Genomic DNA, 20,511 nt, shown 5'->3' with positions numbered 1-20,511 from the left:
CGACAGTGCAGCACTCCATCAATACTGACCCTCTGGCAGTGCAGCGCTCCCTAAGTACCGACTTTCTGACAGTGCAACACTCCCTCAGCAATCACTCTCTAACAGTGCAGTGCTCCCTCATTACTGATTCTCTGACAGTGCAGCACTCCCTCAGTACTGACCCTCCACCAGTATGGCACTCCCTCAGCACTGACCCTCCAAAAGTATGATACTCCCTCAATACTGACACTCCAACAGTATTACACTCCCTCAGTACTGAAGCTCCAACGGTCTGGCACTCCCTCATTACTGACCCACCATCAGTCTGGCACTCCCTCAATACTGACACTCCTGCAGTATAGCACTCCCTCATTACTGATCTTCTGACAGTATGGCACTCCCTCAGTACTGACCCTTCGAAAGAATAGCACCCCCTCTGTACTGATCCTCTCACAGTGCAGCACTCCCTCAGTACTGACCCTCAGCAGTATGGCACTCCATCATTACTGACCATCCAGCAGTATGGCACTCCCTCAGCAATGATCCTCCGACAGTATGGCACTCCCTCATCTCCAGCTTTCTGACAGTGCAGCACTCACTTAGTATTGACCCTCTAACAGTGCAGGACTCACTCAGTACTGACCCTCTAACAGTGCAGCACTCCCTCAGAACTGACCATCTGACAGTGCAGCACTCCCTCAGTTGTGAATCAAAAACAATGCAGCACTCCTTCAGGACTTACACTCGGAGGGTGCAGCGTTCACTCAGTGCTGACTCAACAACAATGCAGCATTCCCTCAGTCCTGACGATCTGGCACTGCAGCACTCACCCAGTCCTGACACTCTGAGTGTGTAGCATTACCTCAGTACTGACCCTCCAACAGTGCAGCGCTCACTCTATACTGACCCTCTAACAGTGCAGCACTCCCTCAGTACTGATCATCTGACTGTGCAGCACTCCTTCAGTACTGGCCCTCCACCGGTATGGAAAACCATCCGTACTGACACTCCAACAGCATCGCATTCCCTCAGTACTGACCTTCCAACAGTATGTCACTCACTCAGTACTGACCCTCCGACAGTATCGCACTCCCTCAATACTAACCATCTATTAGGGCAGCAACCTCTCAGTACTGAAACAGTGAGAGTGCAGCACTCCCTCAGAACTGACTCAACAACAACGCAGCGCTCCCTCAGCACTGAGACACCAACAGTAGGCAAGTCTTCATCACCAAATTGATGACAGTGCAGAACTCCCTCAGTACTGGTCCTCCAACAGTGCAGCACTCCCGTAGTACTGACTCAACAAAAATGCAGCGACCCTTCAGATCTGACCATCCGACAGTGCAGCACTCACTCAGTACTGACCCTCTGAGATTGCAGCGCTCCCACAGTACAGGCTCAACAACAATGCAGCACCCTCTCAGTACAGACAGTCTGTGAATGCAGCCTTCCCTCAGTACTGACTCAACAACAATGAGCCATTCCCTCAGTACTTACCATCTTACTGTGCAGCACTCCCTCATCACTGACCCTCTGACAGTGCAGCATTCCCTCAGTACTGACCAGCTGAAGTGCAGCATTTCCTCAGTACTGACCATCTGACACCGCAGCATTCACACAGTACTGGCACTCTGAGAGTGCAGCATTCCCACATCACCAACTTTCTGACAGTGCAGCTCTCCCTCACTACTGATCCTCAGAAAGTGCAGCACTCCCTCAGTACGGATCCTCTGACAGTGCAGCACACTCTCAGTACTGACCCTCCACAAATATGGCACTCCCTCAGTACTGACCCTCCAACAGTATGGAACACCCTCAGTACTGACCCTTCAACAATGCAGCTCTCCCTCAGTACTGACCACCCAAGTATCGCACTGCCTCAGAACTGACCCTCCGACAATACAGCACCACCTCAGTACCGACCATCCGGCAGTATGGCACTCCCTCAGTACTGACCCTCCGACAGAATGTCTGTCCCTCAGTACTGACCCTCCGACAGTGCGACACACCCTCATACTGACACTCGAACAGGGTCGCACTCCCTCACTACTGACTCTCCAAATATGCAGCACTCCCACAATACGTATCATCCGACAGTGCAGCACTGCCTCAGTACCGAATTTCTGACATTGCAGCACTGCCACAGCACTGACCCTCTAGCAGAGCAGCACTCCCTCAGTACGGATCCTCCGACAGTGCCGCACACCCTCAGTGCTGACCCTCCAACAGCACAGCACTCCCTCAGTACTGACCCTCCAACTATCGCACTCCCTCAGAACTGACCCTCCGACAATACGGCACCACCACAGTCCTGACCATCCGACGGTATGGCACTCCCACAATACTGACCGTCCGACAAAATGTCAGTCCCTCAGACCTGACCCTCCGACAGTGCGGCACACCCTCAGTACTGTTCCTCCCACTGTCCAGCAGTCCCTCAGTGCTGACCCTCCACCTGTATGGCCAACCAATAGTACTGACCCTCCAACAGTAAGGCACTCCCTCAGTACTGACCCTCCAACAGTATGGCACTCCCTCGGTGCTGACCATCTGATGGTGCAGCATCCGTCAATACTGAGTGCAGTGCTCCCTCAGTACTGACTCATCAACAATGCAGCGCTCCCTCAGAACTGATCCTCTAACGGAAGGCAATCCCGCATCACCAAGTTTCTGACAGTGCAGCACTCCTTCAATACAGACCCTCTGGCAGTGCAGCTTTCACTTAGTAACGACTTTCTGACAGTGCAACACTCCGTCAGCACTGACTCTCTAATAGTGCAGCAGTCCCTCAGTACTGATCATCCGACAGTGCAGCACTCCCTCAGTACTGACCCTCCAACAGTACGGCACGCCCTCATTTCTGACCCTCCAGCAGTATGGCTTTCCATCAGTACTGATCCTCCAACAGTATCGCTCTCCCTCAGTATTGACCATCCAACACTCCCTAAGTACTGACCCTACAATAGTGCAGCACTCCCTCAGTACTGACTCTCCAACAGTATGGTACTCCCTCAGTACTGTCAATCTGACAGTGCAGCAATCATCAACAGTTACACTCCAAGAGTGCAGCGCCTGCTCATTACTGACTCAAAAACCATGCAGCACTCTCTCACAACTGACACTCTGAGAGTGCAGCATTCCCTCAGTACTGACTCAACAACAATGCAGCTCTCCTTCAGAACTTACCATCCAACAGTGCAGCAATGCCTCAGTACTGACACTGAGAGTGCAGAGCTCCCTCAGAACTGACTCTGCAACAATGCAGCTTTCCCACAGTACTTACAGTCTGAGAATGCAGCTTTCCCTCAGAACTGACACTCTGAGAGTTCAGCATTCCTCCCGTACTGACTCAAGAACAATGCAGCACACACTTTGTACTGACCCTCTGACAGTGCAGCACTCCCTCAGTACTGAATCAACAACAATGCAACAGTCCCTCAGTACTGACACTCTGAGGGTGCAGCACTCCCTCAGTACTGACCTTCTGACAGTGCAGCACTCCCACAGTAGTGACACTCTGAGAGTGCAGCGCTCCCTCATTACTGACTCAACAACAGTGCATCACTCCCTCAGTACTGACCGTCGCAGAGTGCTGCATTCCCTCAGTACTGATCTTCAGACAGTGCAGCACTCCATCAGCACCAACATCCTGTCAGTGCAGCATCCCTCAGTACTGATCCTCCGACAGGGCAGCGCTCGCTCAGTACTCAGTCTCCAACAATAGGGCACTCCCTCGGTAGTGAATCTGCATCAGTCTGGCACTCCACCAGTACTGACCATCCGACAGTATGTCACTCCCTCAGTACTGACCCTCCGACAGTATCGCACTCCCTCAATACTAACCATCTATTAGGGCAGCAACCTCTCAGTACTGAAACTGTGAGAGTGCAGCACTCCCTCAGAACTGACTCAACAACAACGCAGCGCTCCCTCAGTACTGAGACACCAACAGTCGGCAAGTCTTCATCACCAAATTGATGACAGTGCAGACCTCCCTCAGTACTGGTCCTCCAACAGTGCAGCACTCCCGTAGTACTGACTCAACAACAATGCAGCGACCCTTCAGATCTGACCATCCGACAGTGCAGCACTCACTCAGTACTGACCCTCTGAGATTGCAGCGCTCCCACAGTACAGACTCAACAACAATGCAGCACCCTCTCAGTACAGACAGTCTGTGAATGCAGCTTTCCCTCAGTACTGACTCAACAACAATGAGCCATTCCCTCAGTACTTACCATCTTACTGTGCAGCACTCCATCATCACTGACCCTCTGACAGTGCAGCGCTCCCACAGAACTGACACTCTGAGAGTGCAGCATTCCCTCAGTACTGACCAGCTGAAGTGCAGCATTTCCTCAGTACTGACCATCTGACACCGCAGCATTCACACAGTACTGGCACTCTGAGAGTGCAGCATTCCCTCATCACCAACTTTCTGACAGTGCAGCTCTCCCTCACTACTGATCCTCAGAAGGTGCAGCGTTCCCTCAGTAATAACTCAACAACAATGCAGCACTCCATCAGTACTGACACTCTGAGAGTGCAGCATTCCCTCAGTAATAACTCAACAACAATGCAGGACTCCATCAGTACTGATACTCTGAGAGTGCAGCATTCCCTCAGTACTGACCAGCTGAAGTGCAGCATTTCTTCAGTACTGACCATCTGACACCGCAGCATTCACACAGTACTGGCACTCTGAGAGTGCAGCATTCCCTCATCACCAACTTTCTGACAGTGCAGCTCTCCCTCACTACTGATCCTCAGAAAGTGCAGCACTCCCTCAGTACGGATCCTCTGACAGTGCAGCACACTCTCAGTACTGACCCTCCACAAATATGGCACTCCCTCAGTACTGACCCTCCAACAGTATGGAACACCCTCAGTACTGACCCTTCAACAATGCAGCTCTCCCTCAGTACTGACCACCCAAGTATCGCACTGCCTCAGAACTGACCCTCCGACAATACAGCACCACCTCAGTACCGACCATCCGGCAGTATGGCACTCCCTCAGTACTGACCCTCCGACAGAATGTCTGTCCCTCAGTACTGACCCTCCGACAGTGCGACACACCCTCATACTGACACTCGAACAGGGTCGCACTCCCTCACTACTGACTCTCCAAATATGCAGCACTCCCACAATACGTATCATCCGACAGTGCAGCACTGCCTCAGTACCGAATTTCTGACATTGCAGCACTGCCACAGCACTGACCCTCTAGCAGAGCAGCACTCCCTCAGTACGGAATGCTCCGACAGTGCCGCACACCCTCAGTGCTGACCCTCCAACAGCACAGCACTCCCTCAGTACTGACCCTCCAACTATCGCACTCCCTCAGAACTGACCCTCCGACAATACGGCACCACCACAGTCCTGACCATCCGACGGTATGGCACTCCCACAATACTGACCGTCCGACAAAATGTCAGTCCCTCAGACCTGACCCTCCGACAGTGCGGCACACCCTCAGTACTGTTCCTCCCACTGTCCAGCAGTCCCTCAGTGCTGACCCTCCACCTGTATGGCCAACCAATAGTACTGACCTTCCAACAGTAAGGCACTCCCTCAGTACTGACCCTCCAACAGTATGGCACTCCCTCGGTGCTGACTATCTGATGGTGCAGCATCCGTCAATACTGAGTGCAGTGCTCCCTCAGTACTGACTCATCAACAATGCAGCGCTCCCTCAGTACTGATCCTCTAATGGAAGGCAATCCCGCATCACCAAGTTTCTGACAGTGCAGCACTCCCTCAATACAGACCCTCTGGCAGTGCAGCTTTCACTTAGTAAGGATTTTCTGACAGTGCAACACTCCGTCAGCACTGACTCTCTAATAGTGCAGCAGTCCCTCAGTACTGATCATCCGACAGTGCAGCACTCCCTCAGTACTGACCCTCCAACAGTATCGCACTCCATCAGTACTGATCCTCCAACAGTATCGCTCTCCCAGAGTATTGACCATCCAACACTCCCTAAGTACTGACCCTCCAATAGTGCAGCACTCCCTCAGTACTGACTCTCCAACAGTATGGTACTCCCTCAGTACTGTCAATCTGACAGTGCAGCAATCATCAACAGTTACACTCCAAGAGTGCAGCGCCTGCTCATTACTGACTCAAAAACCATGCAGCACTCTCTCACTACTGACACTCTGAGTGCAGCATTCCCTCAGTACTGACTCAACAACAATGCAGCTCTCCTTCAGAACTTACCATCCAACAGTGCAGCAATGCCTCAGTACTGACACTGAGAGTGCAGAGCTCCCTCAGAACTGACTCTGCAACAATGCAGCTTTCCCAAAGTACTGACAGTCTGAGAATGCAGATTTCCCTCAGAACTGACACTCTGAGAGTTCAGCATTTCTCCCGTACTGACTCAAGAACAATGCAGCACACACTTTGTACTGACCCTCTGACAGTGCAGCACTCCCTCAGTACTGAATCAACAACAATGCAACAGTCCCTCAGCTTTCAGTGCAGCAGCTTTTTCGGGAGCAGAGTGTGAGCGAGTGAGCAGCTGGGAAGGTCATTTTGAAAGTAAATTTAATTTCCTTTTGTTTTTCGGCGGAGGCCAGGGGGCTGCTGGGTAAGTAAAACACTATATATTTGGGCGGTTTAAAATAACTTTCCTTTCAGTGCAGCAGCTTTTTCGGGAGCAGAGTGTGAGCGAGTGAGCAGCTGGGAAGGTCAGTTTGAAAGTAAATTTAATTTCCTTTTGTTTTTCGGCGGAGGCCAGGGGCTGCTGGGTAAGTAAAACACTATATATTTGGGCGGTTTCTGAACCCAAGACACCACACTTGTAGTGTCTCCCACCCGCCCTCCTCCTCTAACCAAAAAAAAAGGACTCGGTGGGGTGTTTATAAGGTAAGGCTTTTTCAATTTCTCTGGTTTTATTGTGATTGGTAAAAACTTTTCGTTCCTTTTTCATTTAACTAAGTTTAAACTTAAGATTAAAAATGGCAGGAGATCTCAGACCTGTATCATGCTCCTCTTGCTCAATGTGGGAGCTCAGGGACATGGCTGATGACCATGACTCCTTCACGTGCAGGAAGTGTGTCCAGCTGCAGCTCTTGTTAGACCGCATGACGGCTCTCGAGCTGCGGATGGACTCACTTTGGAGCATGCGCGATGCTGAGGAGGTCGTGGATAGCACGTTTAGTGAATTGGTCACACCGCAGATTAGGATTGCTGAGGGAGAAAGGGAATGGGTGACCAAAAGGCAGAGAAAGAGCAGGAAGGCAGCGCAGGAGTCCCCTGCGGTCATCTCCCTCCAAAACAAGTATACCGTTTTGGATACTGTTGAGGGAGATGGCTCACCAGGGGAAGGCAGCAGTAGCCAGGTCCATGGCACCATGGCTGGCTCTGCTGTTCAGAAGGGCGGGAAAAAGAGTGGAAGGGCTATAGTCGTAGGGGATTCGATTGTAAGGGGAGTAGATAGGCGGTTCTGTGGTCGAAAACGAGGCTCCCGAATGGTATGTTGCCTCCCAGGTGCACGGGTCAGGGACGTCTCAGATCGGCTGCAGAATATTCTAAAGGGGGAGGGTGAACAGCCAGTTGTCATTGTGCACATAGGCACTAATGATATAGGTAAAAAACGGGATGAGGTCCTACAAGCAGAGTTTAGGGAGTTAGGAGCCAAGTTAAAAAGTAGGACCTCAGAGGTAGTAATCTCAGGATTACTACCAGTGCCACGTGATAGTCAGAGTAAAAATGAAAGAATAGTCAGGATGAATGCGTGGCTTGAGAGATGGTGCAGGAAGGAGGGGTTCAGATTTTTGGGACATTGGGACCGGTTCTGGGGGAGGTGGGACTGTTACAAATTGGACGGTCGACACCTGGGCCGGACTGGAACCAATGTCCTTGGAGGTGCTTTTGCTAACGCTGTTGGGGAGGGTTTAAACTAATGTGGCAGGGGGATGAGAACCAATTGAGGTCAGTTGACAGTAAGGAGGTAGTAACAAAAGCCTGTAAGGAACTAGATAATGAAGTCAGTGTGACTAAGGGGAAGAGCAGGCAGGGAGCAGATGATGAATAAAAAGGGACTGGTGGTCTGAGGTGCATTTGTTTTAATGCAAGAAGTGTAGTAGGTAAGGCAGATGAACTTAGGGCTTGGATTAGTACCTGGGAGTATGATGTTATTGCTATTACTGAGACTTGGTTGAGGGAAGGGCATGATTGGCAACTAAATATCCCAGGATATCGATGCTTCAGGCGGGATAGAGAGGGAGGTAAAAGGGGTGGAGGAGTTGCATTACTGGTCAAAGAGGATATCACAGCTGTGCTGAAGGAGGGCACTATGGAGGACTCGAGCAGTGAGGCAATATGGACAGAACTCAGAAATAGGAAGGGTGCGGTAACAATGTTGGGGCTGTACTACAGGCCTCCCAACAGCGAGCGTGAGATAGAGGTACAAATATGTAAACAGATTATGGAAAGATGTAGGAGCAACAGGGTGGTGGTGATAGGAGATTTTAATTTTCCCAACATTGACTGGGATTCGCTTAGTGTTAGAGGTCCAGATGGAGCAGAATTTGTATGGAGCATCCAGGAGGGTTTTCTAGAACAGTATGTAAATAGTCCAACTCGGGAAGGGGCCATACTGGACCTGGTGTTGGGGAATGAGCCCGGCCAGGTTGTTGAAGTTTCAGTAGGGGACTACTTTGGGAATAGTGATCACAATTCCGTAAGCTTTAAAATACTCATGGACAAAGACGAGAGTGGTCCTAAAGGAAGAGTGCTAAATTGGGGGAAGGCCAACTATACCAAAATTCGGCAGGAGCTGGGAAATGTAGATTGGGAGCAGCTGTTTGAAGGTAAATCCACATGTGATATGTGGGAGGCTTTTAAAGAGAGGTTGATTAGCGTGCAGGAGAGACATGTTCCTGTGAAAATGAGGGATAGAAATGGCAAGATTAGGGAACCATGGATGACAGGTGAAATTGTGAGACTAGCTAAGAGGAAAAAGGAAGCATACATAAGGTCTAGGCGGCTGATGAAAGACGAAGCTTTGAAAGAATATCGGGAATGTCGGACCAATTTGAAATGACAAATCAAGAGGGCTAAAAGGGGTCATGAAATATCTTTAGCAAACAGGGTTAAGGAAAATCCCAAAGCCTTTTATTCATATATAAGGAGAAAGAGGGTAACTAGAGAAAGGATTGGCCCACTAAAGGACAAAGGAGGAATGTTATGCTTGGACTCAGAGAAAATGGGTGAGATTCTAAACGAGTACTTTGCATCGGTATTCACCGAGGAGAGGGACATGACGGATGTTGAGGTTAGGAACAGATGTTTGATTACTCTAGGTCAAGTCGGCATAAGGAGGGAGGAAGTGTTGGGCATTCTAAAGGGCATTAAGGTGGACAAGTCCCCAGGTCCGGATGGGATCTATCCCAGGTTACTGAGGGAAGCGAGAGAGGAAATAGCTGGGGCCTTAACAGATATCTTTGCAGCATCCTTAAACACGGGTGTGGTCCCGGAGGACTGGAGAATTGCTAATGTTGTCCCCTTGTTTAAGAAGGGTAGCAGGGATAATCCAGGTAATTATAGACCGGTGAGCCTGACGTCAGTGGCAGGGAAGCTGCTGGAGAAGATACTGAGGGATAGGATCTATTCCCATTTGGAAGAAAATGGGCTCATCGGTGATAGGCAACATGGTTTTGTGCAGGGAAGGTCATGTCTTACCAACTTAATAGAATTCTTTGAGGAAGTGACAAAGTTGATTGATGAGGGAAGGGCTGTCGATGTCATATACATGGACTTCAGTAAGGCGTTTGATAAGGTTCCCCATGGCAGGCTGATGGAGAAAGTGAAGGCGCTTGGGGTCCAAGGTGTACTAGCTAGATGGATAAAGAACTGGCTGGGCAACAGGAGACAGAGAGCAGCAGTAGAAGGGAGTTTCTCAAAATGGAGACATGTGACCAGTGGTGTTCCACAGGGATCCGTGCTGGGACCACTGTTGTTTGTGATATACATTAATGATTTGGAGGAAAGTATAGGTGGACTGATTAGCAAATTTGCAGACGACACCAAGATTGGTGGAGAAGCAGACAGTGAAGGGGACTGTCAGAGAATACAGCAGAATATAGATAGATTGGAGAGTTGGGCAGAGAAATGGCAGATGGAGTTCAATCAGGGCAAATGCGAGGTGATGCATTTTGGAAGATCCAATTCAAGAGTGAACTATACAGTAAATGGAAAAGTCCTGGGGAAAATTGATGTCCAGAGAGATTTGGGTGTTCAGGTCCACTGTTCCCTGAAGGTGGCAACGCAGGTAAATAGAGTGGTCAAGAAGGCATACGGCATGCTTTCCTTCATCGGACGGGGCATTGAGTATAAGAGTTGGCAGGTCATGTTACAGTTGTATAGGACTTTGGTTCGGCCACATTTGGAATACTGCGTACAGTTCTGGTCGCCACATTATCAAAAGGATGTGGATGCTTTGGAGAGGGTGCAGAGGAGGTTCACCAGGATGTTGCCTGGTATGGAGGGCGCTAGCTATGAAGAGAGGTTGAGCAGATTAGGATTATTTTCATTAGAAAGACGGAGGTTGAGGGGGGACCTGATTGAGGTGTACAAAATCATGAGAGGTATAGACAGGGTGGATAGCAAGAGGCTTTTTCCCAGAGTGGGGGATTCAATTACCAGAGGACACGAGTTCAAACTGAAAGGGGAAAAGTTTAGGGGGGATATGCGTGGAAGGTTCTTTACGCAGAGGGTGGTGGGCACCTGGAACGCATTGCCAGCGGAGGTGGTAGATGCGGGCACGATGGAGTCTTTTAAGATGTATCTAGACAGATACATGAATGGGCCGAAAGAAAAGAGATACAGAACCTTAGAAAATAGGCGACATGTTTAGAGAGAGGATCTGGATCGGCGCAGGCTTGGAGGGCCGAAGGGCCTGTTCCTGTGCTGTAATTATCTTTGTTCTTTGTTCTTTGTACTGACACTCTGAGGGTGCAGCACTCCCTCAGTACTGACCTTCTGACAGTGCAGCACTCCCACAGTAGTGACACTCTGAGAGTGCAGCGCTCCCTCATTACTGACTCAACAACAGTGCATCACTCCCTCAGTACTGACCGTCGCAGAGTGCTGCATTCCCTCAGTACTGATCTTCAGACAGTGCAGCACTCCATCAGCACCAACATCCTGTCACTGCAGCATCCTTCAGTACTGATCCTCCGACAGGGCAGCGCTCGCTCAGTACTGACTCTCCAACAATAGGGCACTCCCTCGGTACTGACCCTCCATCAGTCTGGCACTCCACCAGTACTGACCATCCGACAGTATGTCACTCCCTCAGTACTGACCCTCCGACAGTATCGCACTCCCTCAATACTGACCATCTATTAGGGTTTCGGTGACTGCAGCTTTGATATTAACGGAGGTGCGGGAGCGGGCTGACTGCTGCGAAGTCAATTTCAGTGTCAGTTTAAATGTGAATTATCTTTTGTTTTCGGAGTACCAGCGGACTGCTGGGTAAGTAAAAACTATACATTTGGGTTGTTTAAAATCTCTTTCTTTTAGTTTCGGTGGCTGCAGCTTTGATAGTAACGGAGGTGCGGGTGCGGGCTTACTGCTGCGAAGTCAATTTCAGTGTAAGTTTAAAAGTGAATTCCCATTTGTTTTCGGAGGACCAGGGGACTGCTGGGTAAGTAAGAACTATATATTTGGGCTGTGGCTGTACCCGAGACACGACATGTGTAGTGTCTCCCACCCACCCTCCTCCTCTAACCAAAATGAATGACTCTGGTGTGTTGATGAGGTAAGCTTTTTATTAAAGAAGTTCTGTCCGTTGGATGGCTAACCTAACAAGTTTTGACTTTTTGTTTTTGGTTTTTCAGTAGATTTGTTGGGAATTTGGAATAGTGGGAATAGAAGTTAAGGCAGTTGTATGTACCTCCTGCAGAATGTAGGAGGTAAGGGTCGCCAAGAGTGTCCCTGCTGACTGCATCTGCGGGAAGTGCACCCAACTCCAGCTCCTCGAGAACCGCGTTAGGGAACTGGTGCTGGAGCTGGATGAACTTCAGATCATTCGGGAGGTGGAGGAGGTTATTGAGAGGAGTTATGGGGAGGTAGTATCACCTCAGGTAAAAGAAGTAGGTAGATGGGTTACCGTCAGGGGAAGGAGAGGGAACCAGCAGGCAGTGCAGGGATCCCCTGTGGCCGTTTCCCTCAACAACAGGTATACCGTTTTGGATACTGTTGCGGGGGACGACTTACCAGGGGTAAGCAATGGGGTACAGGTATCTGGCACAGAGTCTGTCCCTGTTGCTCAGAAGGGAAGGGGGAAGAGGAGCAGAACATTAGTCATTGGGGACTCTATATTTAGGGGAAAAGATAGGAGGTTCTGTGGGAACGAGAGAGACTCACGGTTGGTATGTTGCCTCCCAGGTGCCAGGGTTCGTGATGTCTCGGATCGTGTTTTTGGGATCCTTAATGGGGAGGGGGAGCAGCCCCAAGTCGTGGTCCGCATAGGCACCAACGACATAGGTTGGAAGAGAGATGGGGATTTAAGACATAAATTCACGGAGCTAGGGTGGAAGCGAAGAGTGAGAACAAACAGAGTTGTTATGTCTGGGTTGTTGCCCGTGCCACGTGATAGCGAAGCGATAGCGAGGGAGAGAGAGGAGTTGAACATGTGGCTGCAGGGAAGGTGCAGGAGGGAGGGTTTTGGTTTCCTGGATAATTGGGGATCTTTCTGGGGTAGGTGGGACCTCTACAAACATGATGGTCTTCACCTGAACCAGAGGTGTACCAATATACTGGGCGGGAGATTTGTTAGTGCTCTTCGGGGGGGGGGGGGGGGTTTAAACTAATTCAGCAGGGGAATGGGAACCTAAATTGTAGTGCCAGTGTGCAGAATGTTGAGAGTAGTGAGGTCAGGGATATGGTTACAAGGACGCAAGAGGGCACTGGCAAGCAAGAACCTGGTTTAAAGTGTGTCTAATTCAACGCCAGGAGCATCCGGAATAAGGTGGGTGAGCTTGCAGCTTGGGTTGGTACCTGGGATCTCGATGTAGTGGCCATTTCGTAGACATGGGCAGAGCAGGGGCAGCAATGGATGTTGCAGGTTCCGGGATTTAGATGTTTCAGTAAGAACAGAGAAGATGGTAAAAGAGGGGGAGGTGTGGCATTGTTAATCAAGGAGAGTATTACAGCGACAGAAAGGACGTTTGAGGACTCGTCTACTGAGGGAGTATGGGCCGAGTTTAGAAACAGGAGAGGTGAGGTTACCCTGTTGGGAGTCCTTTATAGACCACCAAATAGTTCCAGAGATGTAGAGGAAAGGATAGCGAAGATGATTCTCGACAGGGGCGAGAGTAACAGGGTAGTTGTTATGGGGGACTTTAACTTTCCAAATATCGACTGGAAATACTATAGTTCGAGTACTTTCGATGGGTCAGTTTTTGTCCAGTGTGTGCAGGAGGGTTTTCTGACACAGTATGTAGACAGGCCAACCAGGGGAGATGCCACATTGGATTTGGTACCGGGAAATGAACCCCGCCAGGTGTGACATTTAGATGGAGGTGAGCACTTTGGTGATAGTGATCACAATTCGGTTAGGTTTACCTTAGCGATGGACAGGGACAGGTATATACCGCAGGGCAAGAATTATAGCTGGGGGAAAGGAAATTATGATGCGATTATGCAAGATTTAGGATGGGTAGCATGGGGAAGGAAATTGCAGGGGATGGGAACAATCGAAATGTGGAGCTTATTCAAGGAGCAGCTACTGCGTGTCCTTGATAAGTATGTACCTGTGAGGCAGGGAGGAAGTTGTCGAGCCAGGGAGCCGTGGTTTACTAAGGAAGTTGAAGCGCTTGTCAAGAGGAAGAAGAAGGCTTATGTTAGGATGAGACGTGAAGGCTCAGTTAGGGCGCTTGAGAGCTACAAGCTTGCAAGGAAGTATCTAAAGGGAGAGCTAAGAAGAGCAAGAAGAAGACACGAGAAGTCATTGGCGGATAGGATCAGGGAAAACCCGAAGGCTTTCTCTAGGTATATCAGGAATAACAGAATGACTAGAGTTAGATTAGGGCCAATCAAGGATAGTAGTGGGAAGTTGTCTGTGGAATCAGAGGAGATAGGGGAAGTGTTAAATGAATATTTTGCGTCAGTATTTACAGTAGAGAAAGAAAATGTTGTTGAGGAGAATACTGAAATTCAGGCTACTAGGCTAGATGGGATTGAGGTTCACAAGGAGGAGGTGTTATCAATTTTGGAAAGTGTGAAAATAGATAAGTCCCCTGGGCCAGATGGGATTTACCCCAGGATTCTCTGGGAAGCCAGGGAGGAGATTGCAGAGCCTTTGTCCTTGATCTTTATGTCGTCATTGTCGACAGGAATAGTGTCGGAAGACTGGAGGATAGCAAATATTGTCCCATTGTTCAAGAAGGGGAGTAGAGACAGCCCTGGTAATTATAGACCTGTGAGCCTTACTTCGGTTGTGGGTAAAATGTTGGAAAAGGTTATAAGAGACAGGATTTATAATCATCTTGAAAATAATAAGTTCATTAGCGATGGTCAGCACGGTTTTGTGAAGGGTCGGTCGTGCCTCACAAACCTTCGTGAGTTTTACGAGAAGGTGACCAAACAGGTGGATGAGGGTAAAGCAGTGGATGTGGTGTATATGGATTTCAGTAACCCGTTTGATAAGGTTCCCCATGGTAGGCTATTGCAGAACATACGGAACTATGGGGTTGAAGGTGATTTAGAGCTTTGGATCAGAAATTGGCTAGCTGAAAGAAGACAGAGGGTGGTGGTTGATGGCAAGTGTTCACCTGGAGATTAGTTACTAGTGGTGTACCGCAAGGATCTGTTTTGGTGCCACTGCTGTTTGTCATTTCTATAAATGACCTGGAAGAGGGTGTAGAAGGGTGGGTTAGTAGATTTGCGGATGACAGGACGGTCGGTGGAGTTGTGGATAGTGCCAAAGGATGTTGTAGGGTACAGAGGGACATAGATAGGCTGCAGAGCTGGGTTGAGAGATGGCAAATGGAGTTTAATGCGGAAAAATGTGAGGTGATTCGCTTTGGAAGGAGCAACAGGAATGCAGAGTACTGGGCTAATGGGAAGATTCTTGGGAGTGTCGATGAACAGAGAGATCTTGGTGTCCAGGTGCATAAATCCCTGAAAGTTGCTACCCAGGTTAATAGGGCTGTGAAGAAGGCATATGGTGTATTCGCTTTTATTTGTAGGGGGATCGAGTTTCGGAGCCACGAGGTCATGCTGCAGCTGTACAAAACTCTGGTGAGACCGCACCTGGAGTATTGCGTGCAGTTCTGGTCACCGCATTATCGGAAGGATGTGGAAGCTTTGGAAAGGCTGCATAGGTGATTTAGTAGGATGTTGCCTGGTATGGAGGGAAGGTCTTACGAGGAAAGGCTGAGGGACTTGAGGTTGTTTTCGTTGAGAGATGGAGAAGGAGAGGTGACTTAATAGAGACATATAAGATAATCAGTGGGATAGATAGGGTGGATAGTGAGCGTCTTTTTCCTCGGATGGTGATGGCAAACACGAGGGGACATAGCTTTAAGTTGAGGGGTGATAGATATAGGACAGATGTTAGAGGTAGTTTCTTTACTCAGAGAGTAGTAGGGGCGAGGAACGCCCTGCCTGCAACAGTAGTAGACTCGCCAACTTTAAGAGCATTTAAGTGGTCATTGGATAGACATATGGATGAAAATGGAATAGTATAGGTCAGATGGTTTCACAGGTCGGCGCAACATCGAGGGCCGAAGGGCCTGTACTGCGCTGTAATTTTCTACCTGCTACCCCCAATACTGCCAGATCCCTGCTCCCCCTAATGCTGCCAGATCTCTGTACTCCCCAAGGCTGCCAGATGCCTGCTCCCTCCAATACTGCCTGATCTCTGTACTCCCCAATACTGCCAGCTACCTGCTCCCTCCATTACTGCCAGCTCCCTGCTCCCTCCAATAGTTCCTGGTCTCTGTACTCCCCAATACTGCCTGCTCCCTGCCCCCTCCAATAATGCCCACTGCATGCTCCCTGCTCCCTCCAATACTGCCAGCTCCCTGCTCCCGCCAATGCTGCCTGCTCCCTCCAAAAGTTCCTGGTCTCTGTACTCCCCAATACTGCCTGCTCCCTGCTCCCTCCTATAATGTCAAATGCGTGCTCCCTGCTCCCTCTAATACTGCGAGCTCCCTGATCCCTCCAATACTGCCATCTCCCTGCTCCCTCCAAAACTGCCAGGCCGCTGCTCCCTAAAATAATGCCAGCTCTGTGCTCCCTCCAATACTGCCAACTCCCTGCTCCCTCTAATAATGCCTGATCATTTTACTCCCCAATACTGCCAGCTCCCTGCTCCCTCCAATAATGACAACTGCGTGCTCCCTGCTCCCACAAAAACTGCCAGCTCCGTGCTCCCTCCAATACTGCCAACTCCCTGCTCCCTCTAGCACTGCCTGTTCATTTTTCTCCCCAATACTGCCGGCTCCCTGCTCCTTCCAATAATGCCAACTGCGTGCTTCCTCCAATCCTGCCATCTCCCTGCTCCCTCCAAACATGCTATTTCCGTGCTCCCTCCAATACTGCCATCTCCCTGCTCCCTCCAATACTGCCAGCTCCCTGCTCCCACCGATACTGACAGGTCTCTGTACTCCCCAATACTGCCAGCTCCCGGCTCCCTCCAATACTGCCAGCTCCCTGCTCCCACCAATACTTCCATATCCCTGCTCCCTCCAATACTGCCAGCTCCGAGCTCCCTCCAAGAATGCCAACTGCGTGCTCCCTGCTCCCTCCAATACTGCGAGCACCCTGCTCCCTCCAATACTGCCATCTCCCTGCTCCCTCCAAAACTGCCATTTCCGTGCTCCCTCCAATACTGCCAGCTCCCTGCTCCCACCAATACTTCCATATCCCTGCTCCCTCCAATACTGCCAGCTCCGAGCTCCCTCCAATAATGCCATCTCCATGCCCCCTCCAATATTGCCAGCTCCCTGCTCCCATCGATACTGACAGATCTCTGTACTCCCCAATGCTGCCAGCTCCCTGCTCCCTCCAATAATGCCTACTGCGTGCTCTCCGCTCCCTCCAATACTGCCAGCTCCCTGCTCCCTCCAGGACTGCCAGATCTCTGTCCTCCCTAATGCTGCCAGCTCCCTGCTCCCTTCAATACTGCCAGATCTCTGTACTCCCCAATGCAGGTAGCTCCCTGCACCCTCCAATAATGCCATATCTCAGCACTTCCCAAGGCTGCCAGATGCCTGCTTCCTCCAATACTGCCAGAACCCTACTCTCTCCAACACGGCCAGAGCTCTGTACTCCCCAATACTGCCAGCGACCTGCTCCCCACAATACTGCCAGATCTCTGAACTCCCCAAGGCTGCCAGCTCCCTGCTTCCTCCAATACTGCCAGAGCCCTGCTACCTCCAACACTGCCAGAACTCTGTGCACTCCAATATTGCCAGATCTCTGCACTCCCCAAGGCTTCCAGATCCCAGCTCCCTTCTATACTGTCAGGTCGCTACACCCTCTTATACAGCCTGCTCCCTGCTCCCTCCAGTACAGCCAGATCTCTGTACTCCCCAATACTGTCAGCTGCCTGCCCCCTCTAATAATGCCAACTGCGTGCTCCCTGCTCCCTCCAATACTGTTAGCTCCCTGCTCCATCCAATACTGCAAGATCTCTGTACTCTCCGATACTCGCCAGCTCCCTGCGCCCTCCAATACTGCCAGCTCCCTGCGCGCCCTCCAATACTGCCAGATCTCTGCACTACCCAATATTGCAAGCTCCCTGCTGACTCCAATACTGCCAGGTCTCAACACTCCCCAATACTGCCAGCTCCCTGCTCCCTCCAATACTGCCAGCTCCCTCCTCCCTCCAATACTGCCATATCAATGCTGCCTCCAATAATGCCAGCTCCCTGCTGCCTCCAATAATACCAGCTCCCTGCTCCCTCCAATACCGCCAGCTCCCGCCTCCCTCCAATACTGCCATATCCCTGCTCCCTCCAATAATGCCAGCTCCCTGCTCCCTCCAATACTGCCAGATATCTGTGCTCCCCAATACTGCCAGCACCTTGCTCACTCCAAGACTGCCGGATCTCTGTACTCACCAATACTGCCAGCTCCCTGCTCCCTCCAATACTGACAGCTCCCTGCTCCCTCCAAAACTCCCAGATCTCTGAACTCCCCAAGGCTGCCAGCTCCCTGCTTCCTCCAATACTGCCAGAACCTTGCTACCTCCAACACTGCCAGAGCTCTGTACACTGCAATATTGCCAGATCTCTGCACTCCCCAAGGCTGCCAGATCCCTGCTCCCTCCTATACTGTCAGGTCGCTACATCCTCTTTACTGCCTGCTCCCTGCTCCATCCAGTACAGCCAGATCTCTGTACTCCCCAATACTGTCAGCTGCCTGCCCCCTCTAATAATGCCAACTGCGTGCTCCCTGCTCCCTCCAATACTGTTAGCTCCCTGCTCCATCCAATCCTGCCAGATCTCTGTACTCTCCGATACTCGCCAGCTCCCTGCGCCCTCCAATACTGCCAGCTCCCTGCGCGCCCTCCAATACTGCCAAATCTCTGCACTACCCAATATTGCAAGCTCCCTGCTCACTCCAATACTGCCAGGTCTCTATACTCCCCAATACTGCCAGCTCCCTGCTCCCTCCAATACTGCCAGCTCCCTCCTCCCTCCAATACTGCCATATCCCTGCTGCCTCCAATAATGCCAGCTCCCTGCTGCCTCCAATAATGCCGACTCCCTGCTCCCTCCAATACCGCCAGCTCCCTCCTCCCTCCAATACTGCCATATCCCTGCTCCCTCCAATAATGCCAGCTCCCTGCTCCCTCCAATACTGCAAGATATCTGTGCCCCCCAATACTGCCAGCACATTGCTCACTCCAATACTGCCGGATCTCTGTACTCACCAATACTGCCAGCTCCCTGCTCCCTCCAATACTGACAGCTCCCTGCTCCCACCAAAACTGCCTGCTCCCTGCTCCCTCCAATACTGCCGGATCTCTCCTCCCTCCAATACTGCCATATACCTGCTCCCTCCAATAAGGCCATCTCCCTGCTCGCTCCAATACTGCCAGAACTCGGTACTCCCCAATACTGCCAGATCTCTGTACTCCCCAATACAGGGAGCTCCCTGCACCCTACAATACTGCCAGAACTCTGTACTCCCCAATCCAGGGAGCTCCCTGCTCCCTGCAAAACTGCCAGATCTCTGTACTCCCCAATTCTGCCAAGTCCCTGCTCCCGCCAATACTACCAGATACCTGTACTCTCCAATACTGCCAGCTCCCTGCTGCCTCCAATACTTCCTGGTCTCTGTACTGCCCAATACTGCCAGCTCCCTGCTCCCTCCAACAATGCCCACTGCGTGCTCCCTCCAATACTGCCAGATCTCTGTACTCCCCAATTCTGCCAGCTCCTTGCTCCCTCCAATACTACCAGATATCTGTACTCAAAAACTGCCAGCTCCCTGCTCCCTCCAATACTTCCTGGTCTCTGTACTGCCCAATACTGCCAGCTCCCTGCTCCCTCCAACAATGCCCACTGCGTGCTCCCTCCAATACTGCCGGATCTCTGTACTCACCAACACTGCCAGCTCCCTGCTCCCTCCAATACTGACAGCTCCCTGCTTCCTCCAAAACTGCCAGATCTCTGAACTCCCCAAGGCTGCCAGCTCCCTGCTTCCTCCAATACTGCCAGAACCCTGCTACCTCCAACACTGCCAGAGCTCTGTACACTCCAATATTGCCAGATCTCTGCACTCCCCAAGGCTGCCAGATCCCTGCTCCCTCCAATACCGACAGCTCCCTGCTCCCTCCAAAACTGCCAGATATCTGAACTCCCCAAGGCTGCCAGCTCCCTGCTTCCTCAAATACTGCCAGAACCCTGCTACCTCCAACACTGCCAGAGCTCTGTACACTCCAATATTGCCAGATCTCTGCACTCCCCAAGGCTGCCATATCCCTGCTCCCTCCTATACTGTCAGGTCGCTGCACCCTCTTATCCTGCCTGCTCCCTGCTCCCTCCAGTACAGCCAGATCTCTGTACTCCCCAATACTGTCAGCTGCCTGCCCCCTCTAATAATGCCAACTGCGTGCTCCCTGCTCCCTCCAATACTGTTAGCTCCCTGCTCCATCCAATACTGCCAGACCTCTGTACTCTCCGATACTCGCCAGCTCCCTGCGCCCTCCAATACTGCCAGCTCCCTGCGCGCCCTCCAATACTGCCAAATCTCTGCCCTACCCAATATTGCAAGCCTCCTGCTTACTCCAATACTGCCAGATCTCTATACTCCCCAATACTGCCAGCTCCCTGCTCCCTGCTCCCTCCAATACTGCCAGCTCCCTCCTCCCTCCAATACTGCCATATCCCTGCTGCCTCCAATAATGCCAGCTCGCTGCTGCCTCCAATAATGCCAGCTCCCTGCTCCCTCCAATACCGCCAGCTCCCTCTTCCCTCCAATACTGCCATATCCCTGCTCCCTCCAATAATGCCAGCTCCCTGCTCCCTCCAATACTGCCAGATATCTGTGCTCCCC

The sequence above is a fragment of the Heterodontus francisci genome, unplaced genomic scaffold (genome assembly GCF_036365525.1).
Source record: "Heterodontus francisci isolate sHetFra1 unplaced genomic scaffold, sHetFra1.hap1 HAP1_SCAFFOLD_53, whole genome shotgun sequence".
Lineage (NCBI taxonomy): Eukaryota > Metazoa > Chordata > Chondrichthyes > Heterodontiformes > Heterodontidae > Heterodontus > Heterodontus francisci.
This window is presented reverse-complemented; position numbering follows the sequence as displayed.